At 40.2% G+C, this 19,132-nt stretch overlaps 1 protein-coding gene across 1 annotated transcript in view; it reads right to left on the bottom strand.

Annotated features, from left to right (window-relative positions):
- The window catches only part of LOC126153953 (venom carboxylesterase-6-like), a 127,972-nt gene that overhangs the window by 87,017 nt on the left and 21,823 nt on the right, over window positions 1-19,132 (bottom strand). The window lies entirely within an intron of this gene.

Genomic DNA, 19,132 nt, shown 5'->3' with positions numbered 1-19,132 from the left:
AAATTCAATTGAAAGTGAACAACCTGCCAACTAGCTTACGACAATCCTGAGACAAGCATTCACCAGGAGAAAAAAGCTTCTTGACCTGGAACGAACTTCCAGACTTTGTCGTAGCACGTGGTCATACCTGTTTCGATATCTCCCACTGTCTGTGGAAATCTCGTGTATTTACTCGACATTCTTGACATATGCGGACATTAAAAATAAATGCAGTGCACTATGCGAGAGTAATGACTGAAATAAATAAGTTAGTAGAAGATTGGGAGACAATGTTCCTGAGTTTCCAATTCACGTAAGGACAATTGTAAGTGATACAAATGAAAAACAGTACTTTTCAAAAAAATTTATATTCAAGAAAAAAAGTTCCAAACTTTGTGAAGAACATGCTGCAACAGTAACTCTAAAGTCCTCACACCGTAAACTAACACTAACGAGCATTTACGTGCAAAGTTCACACAACGTTAAACCATATATTAATAGGCAGAGAAATGCGACACATTATGTACAGGGTTCGTCACATATCTGCTTAACAGCGATGGACGCTAGCGCAAAATCCGCGCTATGGTAAAGTCGTGTGATGGACGAGCGTGGAATACAAAAGCAGAAAGCAATTAATGAATTAAACCTCCATGTGCTGAAGAGGTCGGACTATCGAGCCGCGTACGAAAACAGTGTTGATACCGCAACCAACAATGGCATCATCTTGTCAAATCGGTCTGCAGATAACAAAATCAACTCCAGAAGAACCTCTCAGCATGCTGCTGGAAGCGACCACCGTACGATCATGATAGATTTGTTGGTTCTGGCTTACAACAAAGGAGTATGGGATAGGAACATAATCAACTTCGTTAAAATTTTTAAAAATCTAACTGGGAAAAACTAAGTGCAGAAATTGATCTACAAATATCAGAAGATCCTGACCACGGCGTCGTCTGCATAGCATATAGACACTTAAAAACTGCCTTACAAAACGCACAAAAGTGTGTAACACAGTATAGAGAACTCCTAGACATTGTGGTACATCTTGGAGTGCGGAGCTTACAGAGGTGAAAAAACATATACAACAATTGTGCAGATTTTATCAAAGGCTTTGGGACACGATGAGAGAGAGAGAGAGAGAGAGAGAGAGAGAGAGAGAGAAAGAGAGAGGGAGGGAGGGAGAGAGAGAGAGAGAGAGAGAGAGAGAGAGAGAGAGAGGCTAGACTGCTTTTGTACATATCGATGAAATCCGAATACGCAGGTCTCATAGATAGTACGTAGAAAAGTCATTGGGAAGAATACTTTCAAAGGCAACTAGTAATAGATGCATGAGCGACTCCCTATACAATAGAAACAGAAAAAATAAAAGCACCAAATGTATGGCGTGAACAGGGAGGGACTATTACAGCAGGTTGGAGAGGCTCCGCTGAATATCTGTTGCAGTCGCTTCTTCCGGAAGACAACGGTCCCATTCATCACACACTAATTCAATGAATCACCAAAACAAGGCAGAATTCCTGTGGTGTGGAAGCATATGCAAGCTGTAATAATCCAGAAGTGCATGGATAGACTTCCAATGGCCCCTAAGAGGTACAGACTAATCAGTCTTTGTAGCGCCTTCGGAAAAGCACAGGAGCGCTTGATGTGCAACAGATTAGAGACTCAAAGGGAGCTACATGCCCTCTAACGGAGCCAGTTCGGCTTCATAAAGAGCAGATCTATAGATGAGGCAGTTAGCTGTGTTCTCATCATTGTGGAAAACTGTTGCAGCTAGTATGTTGTAGACATCAGGGTTGACATTGCGGACGCATTAGTCCAGTTATAGTGGTCCACAATGTTTGCCCGCCTGAGACAGGTACAGGTCCCAAAATGTTTGTATCAGAGCCTCCCAGATTACTGTGAAGGACTTACTGTGGAGTGGGACACAACATCCAGTAAACTAGTGAGGCGAATCACTAAGGGTTCTGCACAGGGATCTATATGTGAACCAATTTTTTGGGAGCTTACTCTTGAGACATTGCTAACAATGAATGAAAACGCTTAATTATCAGGAGTACTGACGATGACATGTTATGGCCACAGAGAACTCAAGAGCCAGTCTGGAAAGAGAAGGGAGTAATGTGCTTGCTCAGAGACAAAAATGGTGCTCAGATAATAAATTAGAAATCGTATCAAAATAAGACCACCTACGTGCTGCTCAAAAGCAGCTTCTCTCACGTGCAGAATCCTACTATCAGAATTGGGGGGAACTCCGGTGCGACGCAGTGAGGTTTGTAAATATTTTGGGATACAGGGGGTATGTAAAATAATGTGAACAATGGTAGCAATGGGATGGTTGTGTTTGACGGTCAACAGCGCAGGTAAGGCACGTATCGCGCTAGACTATGCGCGTTCACTACGCACTAAGCACCAGTGCAGGTTATAGGATTAAAATTCTTCTCTGTATTATACTGCGTCATTGCTAAAAACTGACAACAATAATAAACTAAAACCGACGTTTCGGTCGAATTGCAACGGCCTTCCTCAGGGCACGACTGGTTTTGCATGGGGACAGGTGCTTCTATTTATTACAGACTATCGATTTCTGACGTCACTGTTGTAAAACTAATCGGCCCTCTAATATGATTGGCTAGTCATGACGTAAGGGAAGATGGACAGAAAGGGGCTATTCGTGAATGTCCATGTCGTCAACGATTGGGAGCTGCCCGCCAATCAGCGTTCTGCTTCTGGTCGGCAAGTTTTCCTCCTGGTGTGCGAGGAAGTGGACTGACAGTTGCTCTACAGCTGTTTGTGCAGATAGGTCCGTGTCCCGTGAAGCTTCTGCCCCGCGACCGCTCGCGGCCCGTTGGACTAGGATGGCCGGCAGCCAGGACGCCGGGAGTTTGTAGTCATCTGCTCTTTTGATGGTGTCAGGTTGTTTAATAATTTCGATCGCCTTCCCACATTTTGCGTTCTCGCATCCACGATTCTTTCGCCAGTACTCGGGCCTCCTGGAACCTGATAGGTTGTCCACAGTCACGGTGGTGTTCCGCTAACGCCGATTTGTTATGTTGTTGTAATCTTACATAGCGTTCGTGTTCTGCTACTCGTAAGCTGACAGGTCTCCCTGTTTCTCCTATGTAGGGAGCTCCGCACTCACACGGTAGTTCGTAAACACCTGCAGTGTTAAGAATATTGACTACATCCTTAGTAGATCCTGTGATTCTTCGAAAAATCGGTTTGAAACCTCGTCGGCGGAGGACGTTGCCTAGCCGTTCACTGACGCCTTTTACGTATGACAAGTGTACTAGTGGAAGCTTCTCTTCTTTGCCTCGTGTTCTGCTCCCTTTGATTTTAGCTACCTTGCTTATGATTTTGTCGTCATAGCCGTTGGCACGAAACGAGTGTTGTAGCTCCTTTAATTCTTCTCTCATGTTATTTTCATCGCTTATCCGGTAGGCTCGGGCAGTTAACGTATGCAGGACAGACTACTTTTGAGCTGGGTTGTGGTGGCCCTCCGAGTGCAGGTACCGATTAGTGTGCGTTGGTTTCCGGTACACTTTGTGTCCCAGTTTACCTTCGGCAGCTCTGTATACTTCCACATCCAGAAATGGCAAGGAACCATTGTTTTCAGTCTCATGTGTGAACTTTATATACTTGCCGACCAGAAGCAGAACGCTGATTGGCGGACAGCTACCAATCATTGACGACATGGACATCCACGAATAGCCTCTTTCTTTCCATCTTCCTTTACGTCATGACTAGTCAATTATATTAGACAGCCAATTAAAAGTCTTACAACAGTGACGTCAGACATCGATAGTCTGGAACAAATAGAAGCAGCTATCCCCATGCAAAACCAGTCGTGCCGTGAGGAAGGCCGTTGCAATTCGGCCGAAACGTCGGTTTTAGTTTATTATTGTTGTTAGTTTTTAGCAATGATGCGGCATAATACCCACAAGAATTTTAATCACTATGACACCGGCCGCTGAAGCCTACGTTCTCATACCAGTGAAAGTTGTTTACGAGTAGTGCACACTTCGTATTTGCTTTCAGAGGCGAGGTCGATGTGCAATGAAAGACCTAACAGAGTTCCAAAGAGGACAGATTGTGGGGGACAGATTAGCTGGAGCATCAGCAACCAAGACAGTCAACTTTCAAGAGCAACTGTTGCAGCAGTCATGACATCCTACCCAAAACATGGAAAGACATCATCGTGTAAACGTAATAGTGGGAGCAAATCAAAACTAAATGACAGAGATCGTCGTACGCTAACACGAATTGTGTCAAAACAACATAAAATTATGGCGGCTAAAGTGGCTGCAGAGCTCACAAGGGAACCTCCCCATCGCACCCCCCTCAGATTTAGTTATAAGTTGGCACAGTGGATAGGCCTTGAAAAACTGAACACAGATCAATCGAGAAAACAGGAAGAAGTTGTGTGGAACTATGAAAAAAATAAGCAAAATATACAAACTGAGTAGTCCATGTGCAAGATAAGCAACATCACGGACAACCTGACTTCAGGAGCGCCATGGTCCCGTGGTTAGCGCGAGCAGCTGCAGAACGAAAGGTTCTTAGTTCAAATCTATCCTCGAGTGAAGATTTTAATTTTTTATTTTCAGACAATTATGTGACGCACTTGCCGTCACCAGTGTCGTATAGAATATATCAGACTTGTTTTCCTGTGGAGGAATCGGTTGACTTATGACCTTGCTATCAAATGTTATCGGTTCCCATTGGAGAGGCACGTCCTTTCGTCTACTAATCGCACGGTTTTGCGGTGCGGTCGCAAAACACAGACACTAAACTTATTACAGTGAACAGAGACGTCAATGAACGAACGGACAGATCATAACTTTGCGAAAAATAAGAAGTAAATCTTTCACTCAAGGGAAGACTTGAACCTAGGACCTCTCTTTCCGCAGTTGCTCATGCTAACCACGGGACCACGGCGCTCCTGAACCTACGGTGTCCATGAAGTTGCTTATCACGCACATGGACTACTCGGTTTGTATATTTTGCTTATTTTTTTCATAGTTCCACACAACTTCTTCCTGTTTTCTCGATTGATCTGTGTTTAGTTTTTCAAGGCCTATCCACTGTGCCAACTTATAACTAAATATGAGAGGGGTGCGATGGGGAGGTTCCCTTGTCAGTAGCCACCCCGTATCTATTAATACTGTCCGCCGAAAACGCCAAAAAGGGAATATTCATGGACGGATTGCTATATCGAAACCATTAGCGACGAAAACCAAGGCAAAGAAGCGTAAAGCATGGAGTCAGGAGCATAAGTCCTGGTAGCTGAACAGTGGAAACACGTCATATGGTCCGTCGAGTCAACGTTTTCGTTATTTCCAACGTAGGGCCGGGTTTACTTCTGGAGAACGCGAAAAGAAGCCTGCAATCCTGATTGCTTGATTCCAATGGCTAAGCATAGAGGGTGAAGTCTGATGGTGTAGGCAGCTATATCATGATATTCTGCTGGTCCCATCATTACTCTCAAAGGCTGCGTTGCAGCCAAGATTATGTGAACATTTTAGGTGATCAGGTGCACCCTATGATTCAAATGTTGTTCCCCAACAACGATGCCATATTTCAGGACGATAACGAAACCATTCACACAGCCAGGACAGTACAATCGTGGTATGAGGAGTATGCAACTGAACTGCAGCGTCTTCCCTGACCAGCACAGTCCCTGCACTTGGACATTATCTCTTGTGGGCGGTATTGGAGCGCAGACATCGGAGCAGATTTCCGCCTCCCTCGTCACTACAGGAATTAGAAGAGTGGAATAAAATTCCACAGGGGACTATACAATTATTATGCGCCAGTATTCCAAGAAGAATCGCAGCTGTATTACGGGCAGATGGTGTCCAAACCCCTATTAATAAACCATTCCCAAGCAAATACAGGTGTTCACATTATTTTGGCTATCCCCTGTATATATGAACCAGAATTGATACTGTCACACACAATGTATTTCACATATGTCAGAAAGATAATAACGTTATGCATAAATTTCCAAGACTGGACACTACTTACTTTAAGATCCCTGTAATTTACTTAGACTCTATCATAATACAATCCTCACTGCTATATAGAATTTCTCGTCACCCTATGGAGACACAAACTGTGCTGAATCACTGCAAGTCAACGCTAAGGCACACACAAGGCCGTGTGCTGCTGAGGCTATAGGAAAACATCTATAGAGGCACTATTAGTTGTACTAGGCTTATGCCAAATATATGCTGCTCTCGGACACAGAGGCTCTATTCTGGCTTCCCAAAGAGAAATTATGGGTCAGGAAATAACAACCAAACAAGAGCTAAAAGCATAGAAAGCGGCAAAGAGACTGGAAAAATTTCACAGCAATAGAACGAGAAACCAGTCTAAAGTTCCAAATTTTACTTTTTTTGCTAACTCGATGACTAGTTTCGAGCCAAGACCCATTATCAAATCATCCTAACATAGTAAAAAATGGCAGTTCCGAAGGTGTGAATTACGACTTCAAACATTTGCAACTTACAGTTTCAGCGGATACTTAGAGAATAAGAGAAACCCAACTGTAAGTGATATGGGGAAGTGAATAATATGAGTGAGTGAGTGACGATTGCTGAGTACAACCAGAAGCAGTGGATATGTGACCACAGTGTAGCAGCTATGGGAGAAACTGAGGAGTGAATGGGATCTTATATGTGACTTACAAAGGTGTCCCAGCAAGAGCAGGCTGGAGTGAGGTTGATGGGGTGAATCCGTTGGGGTCCACTATTTGACTTCACTGGGGCTGTGGATGATGGCGCTAACTCACCAGTGGCCCCAGCTTAGGACTGACAGGTGGTGGATTCTAGACTGTTTGGGGATAATATGGGTTTCCGGAACTCAGGCCTAGAGATGTAGCATGCTGTCCACAGCAGTTGGGGACTCACTTACGTAGAAGTAAGTAATGGTAGAATGGATTATAGCTGTAGAATTCTGCAACAGGAACTTCCTGAAGAATATACTTTTCTTAACATTGATGTTTCCCTGTGGTTAAGATAGGTAACTGCCAGTAAGCCATCTGCCGTAATAGTAGTGTAGATGACTGATAAATGTGGCATCATGGTTTAAGTGTTTTCGAAGGTTGTTTTCTTTTTTATTTAATACTTCGTAAATTTTCTATTTCCTTTATAATAAATTTCACTAATTATCGAAAATTTTGAAATTGCAAATCTTAAAATAAATGTTAAAATTAGCTGTATAAATCTTCCTGTAGCTATGTGAAAATACGGCCTGCATAGGTTTCCCATAGGTAGGTGTCGAAATTGTAAGCAATAATAAACAAATACATATATAATTCCACGACCTTGCATTGTGAGGTCATGTGGCCAAGGTCAGTTATCCATGGGTGGTGTCATAACGACGTTATAGTAAAGAGGCTGTGGCTTGCTGAAACATGGAGGGTAACTTTTTAAGGTTACAGGCAACTTGTTACAATTTTAGTGGAATTTATAACAATTTTGGAGAAACTTCTTGCTGTTTGGAGCACTTTATTGGCTGCAAGAGGGAGGGAAACTTGCTACAGTTTCACTGTAATATGAGGCAACTTGTTGGAGTTTTGCTTTAACAGGAAGGGCAGCCCCAGCAGCTGACACTCCCGCTAGATGACCCCTCCCAGTAGTTCACACCCTCTGTAGTTGACCGCCAGTGCATGTACACAGTCAGCTTCTGGAGTTACTATGCAGTTTTAAGATCCAGTAGGTGAAATGCACTGCCAGGTTGTAGAACATATACTGCCTAGTTAAAGCACATACGTTGCCACTTTCTGGTTATAGAATACATTTCAGTTCTGAATGCCTATTTGTTTGTGTCAACTGCCGCTGCCTTGCCCATCTAGCACTAAGCGCAGAAAATGATAAGCGTTCTGTATTGCAAGATAAAATTAAAATAACCTAGTATGGAAAACTTACAGAAAGATGTAACTGCCATTTGACTGTGTGATACACTTTATTACACAATATAGATTTCAGTCTTAAGCCATTATCAAGTGGTACAAATGACAAAAATCATCTGACCTGTGTGGATTTTTAACATTTGTGACACTTGATGATGGCCTTAGACTGAAATCTAGGTCAAGTAATAAAGTACATCACAAAGTCGAATGGTGATTATACCTTCCTGTAAGTTAATGTGACTGTGGCTGCATATGAAGGAAAAATCACTCTAGAATGGAGTCACTATGATGTTAAGTTGACTTTGAAACTGAGTAGTTGAAAACATAGCAACATTTTTATTGATTGGCGACTCATCGCCATGTTGTGTGCCCCACGACCAAATAGTGGATAGAATTGGAAGGAAAATCAGCATTGGCCGTATTTTGTTGTTTTATTGTCAGAAAAATCGATTTTCGGTCACTTAGTGACCATCCTCAGTGCTGTAATATACAATTAAAATTGGTAGGCACTGGTATCAAGCTATAACCACAAGCTTAGAGCGATCACATAAACTGAGGCCGCTGTTCACATGCACCTGTACAGACCTCGGTCTGCAGTCGATTTTGCTGACAATAAAACAACAAAATATGGCCAATGCTGATTTTCCTTCCAATTCTATAGAAACACTTGTTTCTTACCAAAGCAAATGTGTGTTACTAGTAGTGTGTGACAGCACATGTTAACATTGTCAGCAAAGATGTTTTGTGTTGCTTGATAAAGTTGTGATGCTAACATGAGAGTTAATGTCAGGTCTGCCATTTTTAACAGAACATTGCAAACGTTTTGTTCTACAAGATAAAATTAATACCCTAGTATGGAGACGCTGTAATGCATGGATGATTTTGAACATGTAGCAGCCATAGTTTTATACCTGTGCCAACTGCCTTATTACTGTTCAGTATGCTCTTCCATCGAAGTGTCATGTAGTTTACACTATCACACAGCAGAAGGTAACAAAAATTTTCAGCAGAAAGACGAAGTTAAAACTCAAGTATGGGATCACTATAACTTTTGTCTGCCCTTGATATCGGTTTTAGAGACGAGATTTTGACGAATTTAGATGATGGAATAACATTGTTTACTTTGGAAATTCTCAAAGAAAAGTGCACTTTAAGATGTGGCTTAGATCATCAGTATTTTTGACGAATGTAACATGTGATACAAAAATCGAACTATGCTTATATGCTAACCTGTAATTTATATCCGTAGAGCCAATACGCGAGCAGCGTGTGCTGTGCTTGCAAAATGTGGTACAACAGTCGAACATTCGTCGTTGACAAGTGTGCTTAATCCATCAGTTTCATCAATAGTATTAGTAGTCAGACTATGAGTACTTTTTAAATCTTATTGAACATTTAAGTTATGACAGCAGTGGCCCATGTGTTTGTTCGAAAACTTGCATATTTTGCGAAACATTACAATTTTGTTTTGCTGCAAAGGTCGAATTTTTGTTCGTAAAGAGATGTGTAATTATACCTTCATATTTCGATAAGAAACATGTAAAGTGTGTTTGTGTGTGTGTGTGTTTTCTGTACTCAAAATCGTTACTTATTTTGATAAATAATTTTAAGTACTTGGCAAAGATTGTATTTCAGAGACTTATACTATTCATCTGTATCTTAATCCACCACCATCTTTGGTCATATTGTACAACATGTAAACTTTACATAATGTGTAGTTTTGTGGGCTTGAGTCTTACAGTAGGATGTAGTTCAAGGGTTATATCACAAAAAGTATCTCGCCAAAGTACCTTTATTCCACCCCAAAACATGCTTGGTCATTTTATTTGTCTTTTTTCAAGTTGTGTGTTTTTACAGTGTTTACAGTGTGTATTTTTATTAGATATTTGGTAATATTTAACAGCTAATTGTGGGAAATACAGTCTGTTAATGTTTTAGAGAGTCTTAGTATCTTAGTTCTGACTGGCAAATGTTGCAGCTTTCTACGAAATTCTTTTTTGTACTTAACCTCAGTTAGACATGAATCATTTGCAATAAATGCAATAACTGCCAAACAACATCATCAATGATTATATTTTTCTGACCTTACTACAGTAGATGTTGGAAGTGACCACCATTCATCTCTTGGCACTTTTGGGCCTTGATCAGCAAGCTGCTGAAGGTGGATCGAAGCTGGACTGCTGGAACCGTTGCAATTTCATCCGAAATGTTCTGCTGCAGTTTTTGAAGTCTATGAGGGTTGTTGCGATACGCATTACACTTGATGGATCCTCACATTGACAAATCAGGTGGCCTGGCTGATCAGCTATGGCGGCGACCAGACCAATATCTGCTAATATCTCTGTCAGACGTGAAGACTGCGTAAATGTGCTCCAATGTTCAGCCGGCTGAATGGGCAGTTGCTCCATCCTTTTGGAAGTTACAGTAGGTCACGGGTTGTGGCATATACTGACATCCAGTCGTATACACACGTCCAGGCCACTGTTATTTGCCTCATTCTGTATAAGCACTGATTAGTTGGGAATGGAATTTTGATCCATCTTCCTAGATGATAATGAAAGACAGAATCTAACCATTCTGTTTCCTCACTACAGAACACAATAGCTCTTGACTACTAAAATCAGGCTATTAATAATGAAATCGAAGACATGGGTTTCCTTTATCATGTACAAACAATAGTCTATATTAACAACCATTAGAGAATTTATCCTCTTGGAACATTTCATTTCTACCTAGAAGCAATGACATCGTTAGCGAATATGTGTAGCTAGCAGAAATCTTAAGGTCATTAGCACGCACCTGTCATATGCTTGTGACCACAAGAAACAGGTACAAACGTATTATTGAGGTTGCACATTATTCTTGTATGAAGAGAATGTGGACTGCAAATCTTCCCTAGAGCTTTACACATTCAAACGTGAGTTACGATGAGAAAAGGACTAAAAGTAGGTTCGTCAGACATCAGGACACTGGTTTCGTTACTTGTAGACACTAAAATCAGTATGGTAAGTTCTGCCTCAGCTGCATGACTTTTATTATACCAAAACTGGTTTCATAATTGTGTTATTTAGAACATACTCCTGAACTGAGAGATCATCGTAAACTACAACGCACTTTTTCACCACGCACAGTGGTACGTCTTTCGACAGTTGTGGCTACCCAAACGTAGAAGGGAAATTTAGACTGTAGGTGTGTGCTGTAGATCTGTGATCGTAGACATGGATGCATCTACTTTTGTAAGTAGGCTGTTTATGTTTTCTTTATGTAAGTAGGCTGTTTATGTTTTCTTATTGGCAACGTTACGTAGCGCTCTATATGAAAATCACTGGCTGTGCTGTGTGCAGTCTGTGGCTAGTTTGCATTGTTGTCTGCCATTGTAGTGTTGGGCAGCGGCAGCTGGATGTGAACAGCGCGTAGCGTTGCACAGTTGGAGGTGAGCCGCCAGCAGTGGTGGATGTGGGGAGAGAGATGGCGGAGTTTTGAAAATTGTTATACTGGATATTATGAACTGCTATATATATTATGACTATTAAGGTAAATACATTGTTTGTTCTCTATTAAAATCTTTCATTTGCTAACTATCCCTATCAGTAGTTAGTGCCTTCCGTAGTTTGAATCTTTTATTTAGCTGGCAGTAGTGGCGCTCGCTGTATTGCAGTGGTTCGAGTAAGGAAGATTTTTGGTGAGGTAAGTGATTTGTGAAACGTATAGGTTAATGTTAGTCAGGGCCATTCTTTCGTAAGGATTTTTGAAAGTCAGATTGCGTTGCGCTAAAAATATTGTGTGTCAGTTTAAGCACAGTCATGTATAATTGTTCGAAGGGGACGTTTCATACGTCGACCCTTAGTCAAGGATACCTCACTGGAATCTTCTGATTTTTTTCTTGTTGTTTGTGTAATTAGTGCAGCTATTGTTTATTGCTAGTGCGTAATTGTAGAGAGAATCTCCTTTGTAGTTGCAGTCTTTCATTGTTGTACAGTAAAACAGTTGTGGCATGCATGTAGATTTGCACCAAGTATTTCGCAGCTGCGCTTGCAATTAACGAGATATTATTTTAAGTGCTATGTTAATGTGTTCTCTTATTGTTGCTCTTCAAATTGTGTTTTTCTGTGTTGTCGCGTGAAATATTGTGACAATAATGGCGTGTGAAAAACGTAACACTAGGCTTCAAAGTAAACTGAGAAATAATAGTGACGACGAGCGTAGCTTATCAGCACCACTGTGTAGTGAATTAACAGACATTCGAAGTAGTAATTTGGTAATTGTGCATAGGGAAATGGAGCGGGCGGCAAATAATGGTGTAGACAGTGAAACAGGTAGTGAACAAGAAAGCATTATTGATCGATCGGTCAGCAACAGCTCGCCTCAGGAATCCGAAATGACAGAACACAATATTGCAAATACTGTAGACTTAGGTTTTGCGTCCTCACCGTTTACTCAAATAAGTCAAGACACATTTTCTGCTTGTCAAAATGTGAATGTTGCCGGTGAAAATGCACTGCCAAAAAGCATAGAGAAACAGATTCCAGACATTAATACATTATTATTGCAATTAATGCAACAAATGGAACAAAATCAGAAACAAATACAGCAACAGTTAGACACAATGGAACAAAATCTTCAAAAGTTAGACACAATGGAACAAAATCAGAGACGAACACTGCAAAAGCTTCAAAAGTTAGACACAATGGAACAACACCAGAGACAAACACAGCAACAGTTAGACACGATGGAACAAAATCTTCGGAAGTTAGACACCACACTTGAACAAACACGTGAAGATTTAACTACTGAGTTACATAACATTGAATCGAAATGTCAAAAAGTCTGTAATGAAGTAAAAACACAAATTTGTGAGCATTTTCAACCTATTTTTTCGCGGCATGAAAATGCATTACAGAATCACGAAGCAGCCATAAAAGAACTGCAAACCATTCTTCATGAAAATCATGAGACCTTGTGGGCTAAAATTGACTCAGTTGCATCTACCGATTCAGTTACGCAACTTGCAAAAACTCAGGAAAACTTAAATTACACAGTAGATTCGATTTCAACACTAATGGACACACTGAAACTTGGTTCAGAAAAACACACTGAGGAAATGTGTTCACTATCGGAGAAAGTAGCCGAACTTTCGGATGAGGCCACTAACTTATCTACAAAGGTAGATGATAATCTGAATGACACAAGACCTGTAGCCATCACTGACACAGAAGAGTGCGAACCAATTTGGAAATTCAAACAAAATCAGAATCAAATTAATACGCAACACCAAAGAGAAATCCGGGAAGTACAAGATCAGCTGACACAGGTAATACAAGAATTACGTATTTCAGAGGCTACCTGCGCTCCAATACAGGAAGAGGGACATAGAAATACGGAACAGCCACAAAATAATAACTCAGGGCACTTCGGAAATTATGAAAAAAATTGGCAAGGTACATCGAATTTTGAGATGGAACCGCCGACACGATGTAACAATGACCGATATGCTACTCGCCGACACGATGATTTTGACTATAAGCTGTTCATTACTACACGTAAATTCAAAACGTTTAAGAATTCTGCCAACGACACTCATCCACAAGCGTGGCTCCATCAATTCTCTCATTGTTTTCCTCCCAACTGGTCATTGGAGCACAGGTTAGAATTTATGTGTGGCCACTTGGAGAATGAACCAGCTGTAAGAATACGATCGGTCATTCACGATTGTCACAGTGAAGGAGAATTTTACCATGCGTTCCTCTCAGCATATTGGTCTCAAGCTACACAAGACCGAGTAAAACATAGCATCATAATGATGAAACATTTCGAACAATCTGAATTTTCCAGTCTTGTGAAATATTTTGAAGATATGTTGCACAAGAATCAGTACCTGTCAAACCCATACAGCCCCTCAGAACTCATCCGCATTTGCTTAATCAAACTGCCTGAACATTTACGACATATTATTTTAGCTGGACGTTGCAAAGACGACATTGGAGCTTTTCAGGGACTGTTACAAGAACTGGAAATTGACACTGACAATCGCAGAACGCGAAAACAGGAGCACAGCAATTACAGATCACATCCGTCGCAATTCCGCGATGACAGAAATAATATATGACAAGGCTATTCTTTCAATGTAAATCGTGACCGTAACAGACACCACCCATATGACAACCGTTGGCAGAGTAGTAATAATTACAGGGAAAGATCACCTCTCCGTGGTAATGACTATAACAGAGACAATCAGAGAAACAGACAATATGGGAACCAAAATAATTATTATCAAGGGAGACAGAATAACTTTAGACGCAACGGTCCAGCGTGCAGTTACGATTCAAGGAGAAATTCTCCACCACGTGACCGACAAGAAAGAAACTATGGAATCTACCGACATGACGATAGACGATATGATCGTAACGACAGACCTAAATTGCATCAGAACTGGCGGGATTTAAACAGAGCAGAGCCCTCTCGACAAGATGAATTTGTAGACGTTAGGTCTCCAAATCCCAATAACGATGCACGCCAACAAAGACGCAATAGGCAATGACTCATACCGCTGGCAGCCACAAAACGTATTTATGAAACTGACGACGCAGCTGCCGTAGCTAGTAATTACGTAAAAATGGAAGACATTAGGGACATCTTACTCCAGGAACACGACATAAAACTTAACAACATTGCATATCCTGTGATTCACATTACTGTAAATGACGTAAAATTTACGGCAGTACTTGACTCTGGCAGTCCCATTTCAGTAATTAGTGAAACAGCTTTTAGCAAGTGCAACAAATCGAACGATTGCCCCACACTTCCGTTACGTAAGATTAAATTACAAGGTGCAATCTTTGGAAAAAGTGTAGATGTACGCCAACAAACCAATTTAGAATTCTTTTGCCAAAGCCACAGCTTCTCTTTGAACTTTCTTATTGTTCCATTATTGTCGACAGAAATTATATTGGAAGTAGATTTTTTGAATGAATACAAAGCAATCTTAAACTTTCACGATGCTGAAATAAGTTTAGAGTAGGAAGGTAAGTCAATAGCTTTGAAATTTGAAGATTGGCTCTCAAACCATGACGAGGAAATTAATCGGCTTTACCTTCTGTTAGACAACAGTTCGGAATTTATCCTCAGGGGGGTACACGCTTACTTGTGTATCATGTGTTTGGCAAGCACAAGGAGCCCTAGCTAATATGGTATTGGCTTATACAACTTTACACATCGGTACCATATTCCTCTAACACATAAATTACATAGCTATCTGATCATTTAACTGAGAGAGACAAACTTTTTTACTACGGCAGTGACAGATGTTTACGCAATTACACAGTTGGATAACTTCACACTTATGAAATTGTACTTTGTCTGTACTGTGTGAACTTTTCATATTTTTTTGGAACCATTGTGATATTATGAGAGCTTTGAATGATGTATTTGGCATGAGATCATGATTTTTAAAGTACGTTTGAGGCAGATGACACTTTTGACATGAGCAGAGAATTTTTTAGGTTTTGAAATTATTGCAGAAAGCTATGACAATTTTGAGATTTGACTGAGGTGTTATGATGTTATTTTTAAGACGACGATGTGTATTATGCTGTTGCGGTATGTTTATGATCAATAAGCTGATGCTATATGAGGAATTTGATTATACTATGTATTTATTATGATGAAATATTGAAGTGTCGTCGCAAGATTGACGTGTCGACGAATATATATATGTGTAATAAGGTAAGGAGTAATGAATAGTGGTTAGGGACTCTGACTTGTGAAAAAGGATGTTGGAAACCAAGAATCGTACTTTAAGAGTTATGAAATGTGTGTAAATGTGTGAATGTATCACAATGCCGGCGAAAATTTTTTGGACACTGTTATATTCATAAGATTTGGTTTCTACACATTTGCAACGTAAATTCTTGACCTGTGAAATATTTTTATATGAGACTGTCACTGTAGCGGAAACTGCTGTCATAAATATTTCCGTAAGAAAGTTAAGTGACCACCTGCACGTGTGTCGTGGGCACCCAGCTTTGTCAGACGCCTGGAGAGCAAGACATTAGAGTGTGTGCCTTTTCAGAGGCACAGGTAGAAAAGAAAAAAAAGGGAGGCCATTATCCTCGCTTTTGACATTCCTTTGTAGAAACCACCGCAAATACGACACGCTTACATCTGCACACCTGATTATGACAAGTGTCTTTCTCTAGAATTGAGGGAATTTTTACTGCGTTATGAAATGCCATATGGCCAATGAATGATGTTTCATGCCGTCCTTTGTACATATTTGCTAATTTTCTTTAATATCTAGTTTCTAGCTGCACTGCAACATTGGTTAAAATAAAATTTAATATATGTACTAATATAGTTATTTTATGCCTACAGATCCAGTCAATAAGAAATTTATGATCTACTTCCAAGAAAACGAGGGCACATAAATAGACATTTCCCTTCACAGGAATTGCATAAATAATTTCTTTACGATTTGGTAACTTATCTGCTAGTGTAAGTTCTCGTGATGCATCACTCTAGTGTTAAGATGTGACATAGGTATTAGACATGGCCATTTTAGTGTAATATTTTTTCTGCTTGAGCTATGTCATGTTTAGGTATAAGTTACTGCTGTTTGCCAGGCATAGTGTTACTGAATTTGACTTTGTGTTACTCTTCTAAGCTAGTTTTACTATTGATTTATTTTTCTTGTTTGCTGCTCATTGCCTTATATTAGTTGTAATATTGTTGCTTACTTTGCCAATTTGAATTTTGTTGTCATTGCTGTTCGTGTTAATTGTTTTGTGCTGCTGCATTGCCTCATCCCTTAGTTTAGCATCTGAGCTCAGTATATTTAAGTTAGCTTAAGAGGGGGTAGCCTATAAGAGAATGAGTTGCGATGAATTTGAAGAAATGCACTGAGAGGTTATACGAGAAAAATACAGAAAGCATGCTTGGATAGGATTTTTTTGGTGGAAGCAAAGGTTGAAATAAGATGAACGATCTATGGAATGAAGTTTTGGGTTGGACTGCAGTACCAAATGTTACACTGAAAACGAACCCTGTCCTTTCCTATTGTGTTATCCCACTATGTGTTTGTGTACCCTTGTGTATTTGTTTTCTTCCTGTCTCTGTGTAGTTTCATAGAATTTTTTCTTCTTTTAATATTAAGCTACATTCACTATGATGAGGAATACTGTTCTCCTCAAATATAATTGGCATTAATAATATGTTATTTACCTTGTAAAGATGCTTAGACATTATTTATTCTGTTTTGTTTTAATGTTCATGTGTAAAGTTGATGTTCCAAAAGTTATTCTGATCTTTTATGTATTTACTTATGTCATAATTCCTGTAACACTGATGTATATGTTAGTTCGATTCTTTTGTAAAGCCTGTACCACAAATGTTATCTGTATTGTTATGTTCTTTAATGATGTATTTTGTACCTTTGTTATTGTATTTTTATGTTATAAAATTGTAATTGACACCAGTTCATCAAATTAAGTAACTTGTAAGCTACATTTCACTGCACACATTTCTGTTGGTCGTGGTATATGGACAATATGTGAGAAGTAGGGACTGTTAGTGTTTGCACGTGTGTTAATAATTCAGCAAGGGACTGGATAACAGCATTGCTGGTTCTAAGGACAATTCCTAAAACTTCGTGAGTGCACAAGTGGTGGTTATGGACTTGCTCTATTATCCGCAAGACTCTTCAATGGTGATTGTGCACCTGCACAGTCACAACAGATGGCTGTTGGCCATCTCTATAAGGACTACAGTGGGTCTGAATCTTTGATGACCCACCAATACCATTATTTCTACAAGGACTACAGTGGGTCTGCATCTTTGATGGCCCACCAATACCATTATTTCTACAAGGACTGCAGTGAGTCTGCGCCTCTGGTGGCCCACCAATACCGTAATTTCTACCAGGACTACAGTGGGTCTACTCTGTGATGACCTACCTACCAATAATCTTCAAAACTTCGACTGACTCTGTTGTGGGTTTGCTCTGTTGTGGCCTATTACCTGTCTGCATGTCAAGAGTCAGCACTTTCTTTCCGTTGGAAGGACAACACTACTTCTTCAAGACTACATGGAAATCCACTACTTCTGTGTGCAATTTCTTTTACTAATGAGACTTTGTGAAAAAAAACTGTAATTACTATTATGATGAATGATCAGGACTATCTTTATGGACTGTGAGAAAATTTTAGCTTTTGACCAACATTGTATCAATAAGTGTGTGCATTTGATTTCTTTGTTATTGTAATTACGATTATGAAAAATTTTAACAAATATGTATTGCCCAATGCCCAAAACAATTTGTAAAATTTTTTTGTGGGGAGCGTGGGGGCTATGTAAGTAGGCTGTTTATGTTTTCTTTATGTAAGTAGGCTGTTTATGTTTTCTTTATGTAAGTAGGCTGTTTATGTTTTCTTATTGGCAACGTTACGTAGCGCTCTATATGAAAATCACTGGCTGTGCTGTATGCAGTCTGTGGCTAGTTTGCATTGTTGTCTGCCATTGTAGTGTTGGGCAGTGGCAGCTGGATGTGAACAGCGCGTAGCGTTGCGCAGTTGGAGGTGAGCCGCCAGCAGTGGTGGGTGTGGGGAGAGAGATGGCGGAGTTTTGAAATTAGTTATACTAGATATTATGAACTGCTATATATATTATGACTATTAAGGTAAATACATTGTTTGTTCTCTATTAAAATCTTTCATTTGCTAACTATCCCTATCAGTAGTTAGTGCCTTCCGTAGTTTGAATCTTTTATTTAGCTGGCAGTAGTGGCGCTCGCTGTATTGCAGTGGTTCGAGTAAGGAAGATTTTTGGTGAGGTAAGTGATTTGTGAAACGTATAGGTTAATGTTAGTCAGGGCCATTCTTTTGTAGGGATTTTTGAAAGTCAGATTGCGTTGCGCTAAAAATATTGTGTGTCAGTTTAAGCACAGTCTTGTATAAATTGTTCTAAGGGGACGTTTCACTTTATATACACGTAATCTCTGTCCTTGAAAGAACAACGGTCACTGTTGTACTGACCGCTCAGAATGATTCCGCTGATATTATGAAACGAGGTAACAACTACAGACAAGCATGTTAGATGGGACTCATCTGTGCAAAGCTTCATCGGATTTTTACTGTGATTCCCATTTCGCGGATGATCGGACCTTACTTTCCGAACAGCCGTCTTAATGATGTCGGTGTCCAGTGATCAGCCGCGTTACATTGGTACCAGTTGATCCAGCAATGCGCAAAC

This window comes from Schistocerca cancellata, chromosome 2 (genome assembly GCF_023864275.1).
Source record: "Schistocerca cancellata isolate TAMUIC-IGC-003103 chromosome 2, iqSchCanc2.1, whole genome shotgun sequence".
NCBI classification, from domain to species: Eukaryota; Metazoa; Arthropoda; class Insecta; order Orthoptera; family Acrididae; genus Schistocerca; species Schistocerca cancellata.
This window is presented reverse-complemented; position numbering and strand designations above follow the sequence as displayed.